Source organism: Macrobrachium nipponense, chromosome 30 (genome assembly GCF_015104395.2).
Source record: "Macrobrachium nipponense isolate FS-2020 chromosome 30, ASM1510439v2, whole genome shotgun sequence".
NCBI classification, from domain to species: domain Eukaryota; kingdom Metazoa; phylum Arthropoda; class Malacostraca; order Decapoda; family Palaemonidae; genus Macrobrachium; species Macrobrachium nipponense.
Window position 1 is genome coordinate 13,628,359 of NC_087218.1, and position 10,000 is coordinate 13,638,358.

The 10,000-nt window shown below is 39.9% G+C and overlaps 1 protein-coding gene across 2 annotated transcripts in view; it reads right to left on the reverse strand.

Annotated features, from left to right (window-relative positions):
• LOC135202299 (ecdysone-induced protein 75B-like) overlaps positions 1–10,000 on the reverse strand; it is a 334,911-nt gene that overhangs the window by 245,783 nt on the left and 79,128 nt on the right. The window contains exon 2 of one of the 2 annotated variants that reach the window (XM_064231620.1): positions 2,204–2,291. The exons of the other annotated variant lie outside the window; for it this stretch is intronic. The gene's annotated coding sequence lies outside the window, so the exon portion shown is untranslated. The remainder of the gene's footprint in view (positions 1–2,203; positions 2,292–10,000) is intronic. 2 annotated transcript variants of the gene reach the window in all.

Sequence of the window (10,000 nt, forward strand, 5' to 3'; positions counted from 1 at the left end):
TATATCTTAGTTTAACCGGACCACTGAGCTGATTAACAGCTCTCCTCTGGCTGGCCCGAAGGATTATATATTTTTACGTGGCTAGGAACCAATTGGTCACCTAGCAACGGAACCTACAGCTTATTGTGGGATCCGAACCGCATCATATTGTGAAATGAATTTCTATCACCAGAAATAAATTCTCTAACTCCGCGCTGGCCGGACCGAGAATCGAACTTCGGACCACCAGATTGGTAGACGAGCGCGAAAACCACTCGTTCAGCGAGGAACTACCACGAGAGATACGTTGACGGCAATACCCCTTACGGAGACCCTGGGACTTTGAACAAAAAAATCCAGTTAAGCCTACAACGTGTGAGAGTCAGTTCTTGTATGAGCCTGGCGACCATAGTGAGGAAAAGGCTACAGAAAAACAAGAACCCTCAGGAAAGAGCTGCTTTCTGTCAACGGACAGTGAATGGTTGCATTGACAGAATTTAGTCCAAAGAATAAGCAATGGGACCAAAGAGGTCATTCAGCGCAGAAACAAGAAATTGACAGTAAAAGGTTCGAAAGGTGTAACATTCCTGATTGACCTTTTGCCTTAAAAGCATATGACCTTGACCTTACTATAACTGGTTCACTTTAGGTAGCTTCATGGATAGCCCTATGCTTACGAGAAGTTTGTTTGGCGGCGGCTGATTGGCTGGTACCAGGAGGTAGGCAGCAACCAGCCAATCAGCGGCCGCCAAACCAACGTCTCGTAGGCACAGGGCTCACCCAAGAATCTACCTTAAGTGAACCAGCTATAGGATATAATACGAAGTCTTCATCTGGTTAAATTTCTACAACGCTTAAAAGGTCAAACATGACGGACATTATAGGGGCAGAGCAGACAGACAGACAGACACCTCAATTACTAGATGTCCCCCACGGTAAACCTGTGGACATGAAAATAATCCTCTAATTTCGTCGGAGGAGGTAATTAGCAGAGATAATCAAGGAGGGATAAAGTTAAGTATATTTTAGTTTAACCAGACTACTGATCTGATTAGCAGCTCTCCATGGGCTGGTCCGAAGGATTAGATATTTTTACGTGGCTAGGAACCAATTGGTCACCTAACAACGGGACCTACAGCTTATTGTGGGATCCGAAACACATACGAGCCATGGAAGGATGTTCTGAATTATTATTATTATTATTATTATTATTATTATTATTATTATTATTATTATTATTATTTCAAAAAAGAAAAGACCTGCAACATGTCATGCAAGTTACCCAAAAGCTAAAAAAAAAAAAATCCTTGTTAGACATGACATAAAATATATAAAATACCAATAGAATGAAAATATTGGTAAATCAAGATGCAAATACTTACAAATGGTAATATGGATTACTGCCCATAGGAGAAAAAAAAGGGACAGAAGAAAGAAATGGAAAGACGAATACAAAAGCAAGGTGGGTAGATGTAAAGGTGGGTGGATGAAAAGGTGGTTAGAAAGGTGGCTGGAGGGAAAGGTGGGTACATGGAAAGGTGGGTAGATGTAAAGGTGGGTAGAGGGAAAGGTGGGTGGGTGAAAGTGGGCATGGAGTTGTATGGTATTCAGGATGGGAGCGAAAGGAATCATGGGGGTCACCGTTGGAGATTTAGGGAAGTCGCTGTCACAACGAATGTCATGTCAATGGAGGGGGTGTGGAGGTGAGTGGTGGGGGGGGATGCAAGTTCCTCCGCTCTCTCTCTACTCTCTCTCTCAAAAAAAAAAAAAAAAAAATAACAACCGGCTACAAACATCGTCTCTCTCTACACTAATACATTAAATACAATTATCTCTCTCAAATGGGCCACTCTCTCAAAACTCTCTCTCTCTCTCTCTCTCTCTCTCTCTCTCTCTCTCTCTCTCAGATTAAACTAATAATTTAAGGAGTTGGATACAAACAAACAGCTGTTTCTAATGGCTTTCCTCTCTCTCTCTCTCTCTCTCTCTCTCTCTCTCTCTCTCTCTCTCAGAAACAACCTGAATACGTGGGAAGTATGATAATAAATCACCACTGCCTCAATGATTTTCAGGGCTCTCTTCATCTCTCTCTCTCTCTCTCTCTCTCTCTCTCTCTCTCAAAAAAAAAAAAAAAAAAAAAAAAAAAAAAAAAAAAAAAAAAAAAAAGCAGTTTAAAGAAGAAGAAAAAAAGCCACAACATCCTCCAAGGACGGCCCAAACTTACCTTAAGAGGAATCTTGGGAGTCCCCTGGGAGGTCTGGTCAGTGTCTTGGAAAGAAAAATCCCCCTTCTGCTCTGCTGACGTTGCAAACCTGAGGAGGAGGAGGAGAGAGAGAAGATAGAATAAAGAGGAATTAGCGAAAAATAATAATGAACGTGCTGGCATGGATGCAATTTTTTAAAGGATGTACACTCAGCGTTTATGCTGTGTACGTGATCTGCATCTAGTGGGAACGTTAAAAAAAATTAATATATAAAATAAAAAAAAATAAAAAAATAAATAAAAAGGTATAAAAAATGTTTTTCATATCGACAAAGATTTCTCGTATGAATTTTGATATTTGGAAATGAAAAAACTTTTTTGACGTTCTTCCGCACAGCCTGGTGATGGAAGGGAGGAGTAAAAAAACGAGACAAAATACATATACAAAAATAATAAGAGGTGATCGTTTGAGAAATTCAACGCGGGAAAGAGCAACGTCAAGTTACAATATACCAGAACAATGGAGCAGCGATAAAACGGGCGATAATACAAAATCATATTATGAACATAACTTGGAAACATTCTGTCGTGAACATAACTTGGAAACATTCTGTCGATCAAAAAGTTCCTCATTAGACGAGTGGGTTGCCTACTCGCCTATCAGTCTGGTAGCCTGAGTTCGCTCCCCGCTGGTACCAATGAGGAATCGGAGGAATTTATTTCTAGGGATTAGAAATTCATTGTTCGATATAATGTGGTTCGGATCCCACAGTAAGCTGCAGGTCCCGTGTTAAGTAACAAACTGGTTCCTAATCAAGGGAAAAAAATCTAATACTTCGGGCCAGGCCCAGCCCCCCCAGGAGAGCTGTTAATCAGCTCCTCAGTGGTCTGGTTAAACTAAGATATACTTGACTGCCGATATAAGAACTAAAAAAGACAAAAAAAAAAAAAAACCTATTCATCATATGGCAACAAAACACTAAAACAGATGAAAGATCACAGAAACTTATGCAAAGAATAATAATCTTTTAGAGGAGAAATTCCACACAAGAACGAAGAGAAGACCAGGCTGATTTGACTGGTTGGTCTGAACCACCAGCCTCTCGAAATTTATTATATGAATTATCTATTAGTTCATCAAACTTAACGTAAAAAAAAAAAGTTGATATAAGAGATAAATCCATCTTTACTACCAAGGACCTTGATTATTAACAATTACTTGACCCAACGTTTGACAGACAGATATGTGTATATACGCCTTCACAGGTATAACAAATATGAAAGTTGCTCATTTCTGATCAGAAAGTAACCCACAGACTGAACTACCCTGGTGGCCTGGATTTGTTAATCAGAAACAACCAGCCAGACCTCTTCTAAGTAAATGAACTTCGCCAAAGTTCCAGAGGTCCATTATCTCTCAGATTCCAGAGTCCTATTCCCCAGGTTCCAAGAGTTTCGGACCATCCCTTCAGTTCCAGAGGTCCTTTATCCTCAGTTCCAGAGGTTTTCTTTTACCCTCAGTTCCAAGAGGTCCTTTATCCCTCAGCTTCCAGGAGGTTCCTTTATTACCCTAAGTTCCAGGAGTCCTTGTTTATCCCTCAGTTTTCCAATTGCTTTTATTCCTCATTCCAGAGGTCCTATTTATTACCCCTCAGCTTCCACAGGTCCTTTATTCCCCAGTTTCAGAAATCCTTTATCCTTCCAGTTCCAAGGATCCTTTAATTTCCCCTGTCCAGAGATCCTTTTCCCTTCCAGGTTCCAGAGTTCCTTTAGTCCATCAGTTCACCAGGATCCTTTATCCCTTTCAGTTCCAGAGAGTCCTTATTCCCCGTTTCCAGAGGTATTTTATCCCTACAGGTCCATGAGGTCCTTTATTTCCTTCCCAGTTCACCAGAGGCCCTTTTATCCTTCCCCAAGTTACCAGAGGTCTCCTTTATTCCCATTCCAGGTCCTTTATCTCATTTCCAGAGGGTACCTTTTTTATCCCTCAGTATTCCAAGAATAGGTCCTTTATCCCTTCCCCAGTTCCAGGAAGTTCCTTTATTCCTTTCCCAGTTCCAGAGGACCTTTATCCCTCAGGTTCCAGGTCCTCTATTCCCCCAGTTCCAGAGGGTCCTTTATTTTTCCTCAGTTTCCAGAGGTCCTTTTATCCCTTCAGTTCCCAGAGATCCTTTTATCCCTCAGTTCCAGAGGTCCTCAGTTTCCAGAGGTCCTCTATTCCCCAGTTCCAGAGGTCCTTTATTCCTCAGTTCCAGAGGTCCTTTATCCCTCCAGTTCCAGAGATCCTTTAGCCCTCAGTTCAGAGGTCCTTTATCCCTCAGTTCCAGAGGTCCTTTATTTCCCCAGTTTCAGAAGTCCTTTATCCTCAGTTCCAGAGAGGTCCTTTTATCCCTCAGTTCCAGAGGTCCTTTATTCCCCAGTTCCAGAGGTCCTTTATCCCTCAGTTCCAGAGGTCCTTTATCCCTCAGTTCCAGAGGTCCTTTATTCCCCAGTTCCAGAGATCCTTTATTCCTCACACCGTTGGACTCTGGAACAGCCTCTCTGAGGATGTCGCGCAATTGGTAGTACTTCAGAAGTTCAGTTCAAGCGGAGACCTGATTTTGAGTAATCTACTTATATTTAATAACTATTTATTGATCGGTGAATTTACTTTGTCTTTTTTTAATACGTGACCTCTTCTTTCTGTATTTCCCAATAGCTTCTGCATCTTCTTTCTCATGAACACCATATTCTTTGGAGCTTGAAAAAGAAGAAGAAAAAAAAAAAAAAAGCCCTTGTGGGCTCTTTCTATTTGAAGAGGGTTCATCAGAATGACGGCCGGCTTCTGCCTGGGTAAAGGGCCCTGGCTAAATATGAAGTCTATACGGTTTGATCTGAACAAACCAACTGACCACATAGTGGTTTAATAAAAAACAACCGCCCCAACAACTCGGGCGGGATACCACAGCAAAGCCGGTTTGAACCGGTTCATTTCAGTCGACCTACTACGGTCTAATCTAGCAAAAAAAAAAAAAAATAAAAAAAGAAAAATGTTTTTTCAAAGCCGCCGAATCATGCAAGAGTTGAGATAACATAGCGTGGCGGCTTGCAGTGTTTACTTCGTTTTGCATTCATAATGCCATTGAAGACATGCAACGAATATTCACACAGCGAGGATTCACCACACTCTATGAATCTCCATGCGGACTTTGCTCGATCTGTATGGTGCCGTGTATGTATAAATAAAAAAATATAAATATAAATGTATATATCCTATATATATATATATATATATATATATATATATAATATATATATATATATATAAAAGATTCAGAGAACATTATTTCATTCTCCATGTCCACTGAGCAATGTATAGAGGACACTACATTTATACATATCACGTCTCATACTACGAGAAACCAATGCCTCTTTTTTTCAGTTATTCTATGAGAGATAGTGTAAGTAATAATAATAAAACAATACTATAGTAGATTCACATCAACCGTGCATTTGACGTCTAGGTCAGTCCCTTACGACGCTCCTGATTGGCTGTTGATAAGCCAGTCACAGGGCTTGGAACTCTCAGTCTCTCTGGAGAATGTTCTTGAAAGACGTATCCCTCAGGAGAGGTGGAACATACGTCCTGCCTAAGTGAACTCTCGAGAGAGACTGAGAGTTTCCAGCTCTGTTGATTGGCTTATCCAACAGACCAATTTCAGGAGCCCATCTAAGGGGACTGGCCTTAGACGTCAAATGCAACGGGTTTGAGTTTGAATCTACTATAGTACTCAGTGTTTTAGTGTATAATAAAACCAATAATAATAATAATAATAATTAATATATGGCAGGACGCAACCCGGAACCCCACACTATAAGAACCACCCAATTGAATAGGATGATTGTGATATAGAGAAATAATAATAATAAATAATATAATAATAATAATAATAATAATAATAATAATAAATAATAATAATAATAATAATAATCGTTCTTGCAAGAAAACTAATCGGAGTCATTTCCAATCAAAACCAAATAGGTTTTCTCAAAATTCTTTTTATCTTTTTATTATAGCTCGCGTGAAGGACAAAGATATCTTCACCGAAGAACAAGTTTCCCCTTAAAAAGATTCTTCCCACCAATGCCTCTCGGGAACGTTGAAAGTAGGCCTAATCTTTAATTTTCCCACAGGCAAAAAAAAAAAAAAAAAAAATAAAAATAGTACATTAAAAATACAAAAGAAAAATAATGAAATGTCTACAAAGCTTTGGAGAAACTAATAATAATAATAATTAAATAATAATTACTATTATTATCATGGTTCTTTTGTTAGGTTCTTTACTCATCATCAACAACAACAACAATAATAATAATAATAATAATAATAATAATAATAATAATAATAATAATAATAATATAATTATATTATTATTATTATTATTATTATTATTATTATTATTATTATTATTATTATTATTATTACTCAGTGCATTTTGTCAATTTGTTAAGGAGTTCTCTTTACCAGGATCCAATCGCAGCGATTAAATGACAGTGGTTTGCAACCCGAATGGCCAAGGGTAAGGGGGTTGCAACTTCTATGAGAGGTATAGTGGTATAGTGAAGAAAACTGAGAGTAACAAGAGCTGCAAAAATAATAAGAGGAAAAAACCGTAACAATAGGTTGAATGAAATATAATGGAATATAAAATTTGTGGCCAAAGGCCAAGTGCTGGAACCCATGAGGGCATTCAGCGCTGAGAGTGGAAATTGAGAGTAATAAGAGGCTTTACGGGTGCAACGGGAGGAAGATCTCGCAGTTGCACAATGAAATCATTGTTAACAGAGGGTGGAAAAGATGGAGAATATGAACGGAGGTACAGTGAAAGGAATGAAAGGGGTTGCAGCTAAGGACCGAAGGGGTGCTGCAAAGACCCTCAAGTAATGTCTACAATGCGCCGCATGAGGTGCACCGACGGCACGAACTCTCAACTATACTCTGGTTTTTTTCCATCTGTCCATCCGCCTGTGGTGTTTTCGTATGGTAACACTGCGTCCCGGGCTTTAAATAGTTACGCTATGTCTAAGTTTTAGGTGGATAAAAGGATATCTGGGTGTACATTTGCAACTGAAAAGTGTTTTAATAATTTACTGTATGCGAAATTACACCGTTAATATATTCGAATATGATATTTATTTAAAGCTCGGGACGCAGTGTTACCATGCGCAAACACCACAGGCGGATGGACAGATGGAAAAAAACAGAGTATAGGAAATGAAGCAGACCTCATGGAACGTCTTCGGTGGGACTTGGAGAACCGCTCTCTCGCGGGTCGAGGAAAATTCCAGCCAGAAATTTTTAAAAAATCGCTTATTGAGAATTTCACAATAGATTTTGCCGCCTAAAAACACCCACGTTGCTCAACGGTCGACGACTAAGAGCGAGAAGAGTCTTCTTCTACACTTCTCTATCACAACCAGTTTCTCCCGCGCTGGAAACTGGTCCAACTGGATCGCAAAAATTAATGGCCGATTTGACAGAAACCATGATTTCACCCCCCACCCCCCAACCAACCCCGAGTACCCCACCCCGGTCTCTTTCGTAACTGCGTTAACGAATTCTCTGGGCTTTCTCAGTAAGCTGCTCAAAAGATTTTGTGAAAAATTAATAAATAATAAATGAATAAAATACAAAATAAATAAAAGCGCTAGGAAATTTCTTAGTCTTGACTTCGCGAGCGCGCACACACACAAAAAAAAAAGAAATATAATAAAAATAAAAAATTAAACATTGGTTTATAGCTCCACTTTTGTTCATACATGACTTTTTTCTGTGCGTTCATCATAACCAGAGTGTATAATAGACTACTTTTTCTTTTTATTCTAGCTAACAAAGTTTCACATCGCCTGGCCTTTCGAAAATCTTCAATATAATAATTTGCAATCCGAACTCACCCTTTGATGCAATTTAGTAAGCATTTGTAAACACAGGCAATTGTAATTTAGTACATCGTTCGTGCTAATGGCGATTCTGATTAAAGACCAGTCCTTCTGATGTGTCTAAAATTTATAATAATAATAATAATAATAATAATGTGCAAAAAACACCAACTATAGTAGATTCACATCACCCGTGCATCTGATGTCTAGGCCAGTCCCTTACGATACTTCTGATTGGCTGTTGATTAGCCAATCACAGGGCTGGAAACTCTCAGTCTCTCGAGACAATTCACGTAGGCAGGATGTATGTTAAACCTCCCCTGAGGGATACTTTCGAAAGACGTATCCCTCAGGAGAGGTAGGACATACATCCTGCCTATGTGAACTCTCTCGAGAAACTGAGAGTTTCAAGCCCTGTGATTGGCTTATCAACAGCCAATCAGGAGCGTCGTAAGGGACTGTCCTAGACATCAGATGCACGGTTGATGTGAATCTCTACTATAGCTTGCAGTAATGGAGTGATAGAAAACGATCAGGCAAAGATCCTCTAGGTAAGACTATGGTATCAAGAGCAGGATAGGGTGATACGTGCCAATGGACCAGACATGGCGTTCATTGACGAAATTCAACATAATATCTCTCATTGATGTCGCAATACCATGGGACAACAAAGTAGATGAGAAAGAAAGAGAAAAAAATCGATATGTACCCAGACCTGAAAATGGCAATAAGGAGGATACGTAATATGCCAGTGGAAATTGTACCCATAATCAAAGGAACACTAAGAGGCACGATTCCCAAGATCCCTGAAGAGGAACCTGGAAAAGCTAGTAGATGCCGAAGTAGCTCTAGGACTCTTGCAGAAGAGTTTACTACTAGAAACAGCGTGCACAGTGAGAAAATTGATGGACTTCTAAGTTAGGAGGCAGGATGCAACCCGGAACCCCACACTGTAAAAACCAACCAATCGAATTGTTTGTTTGTTTGTATGGTGTTTTTGCGTTTAATGGAACCAGTAGTTATTCAGCAACGGGACCAACGGCTTTAAGTAACTACCGAACCATGCCAAGAATGAACTTCTATCACCAGAAATAAACATCTCTAACCCCCTCAGCGGAATGCCCGAGAATCGAACTTGCGGCCACCGAGGTGGCAGGCCAAGACCTTACCGATCACGCCAATGAGGCGCTCCAGTCGAATTGGATGGCTGTGATAGATAACAAAAAAGAAAAAAAAAGAAAAAAATCAACATCCACATAATCCTTTCATTCTGAAGGCGCCCTGTTATTGGCGATGACCACAGCACTTCATTACTAACATGTAACAGCGCAAGCTATAAATATCGTATTGCCCCAGTGAGCAATTATCTCCCTAAAAGGAAAATTTCCAGGTAAAAATAAAATCAGCCTGCCATCTGCTAACCGGGATTTTCCTGTGTGTGTGAGAGAGAGAGAGAGAGAGAGAGAGAGAGAGAGAGGTGGGGGGTTAGGTCTAGGTCATGATGAGAGAGAGAGAGAGAGAGAGAGAGGCTAGGTCTACTAGGTCCTGGAGAGAGAGAGAGAGAGAGAGAGAGAGAGAGAGAGAGAGAGAGAGCTCAGTGATTTTCAAATGTAGCTAAAGGTCAACGATAATGGATGAAAAATGGAGGCTGAATCTAACTACTAGCGAGACATGAAAACAACTAAGAAATACAGACAGGCAGACATATAAAATCTGATTTATGAAATGAGGAAAGTATGGAAGATTCACATCAACGGTGCATTTGATGTCTGGGCCAGTCCCTTACGACGCTCCTGATTGGTAATTGATAAGCCAGTCACAGGGTTGGACACTCAGTCTCTTGAGAGAGGATGTATGTTCCACCCCTCCTGAGGGATACTTTTGAAAGACGTATCCCTA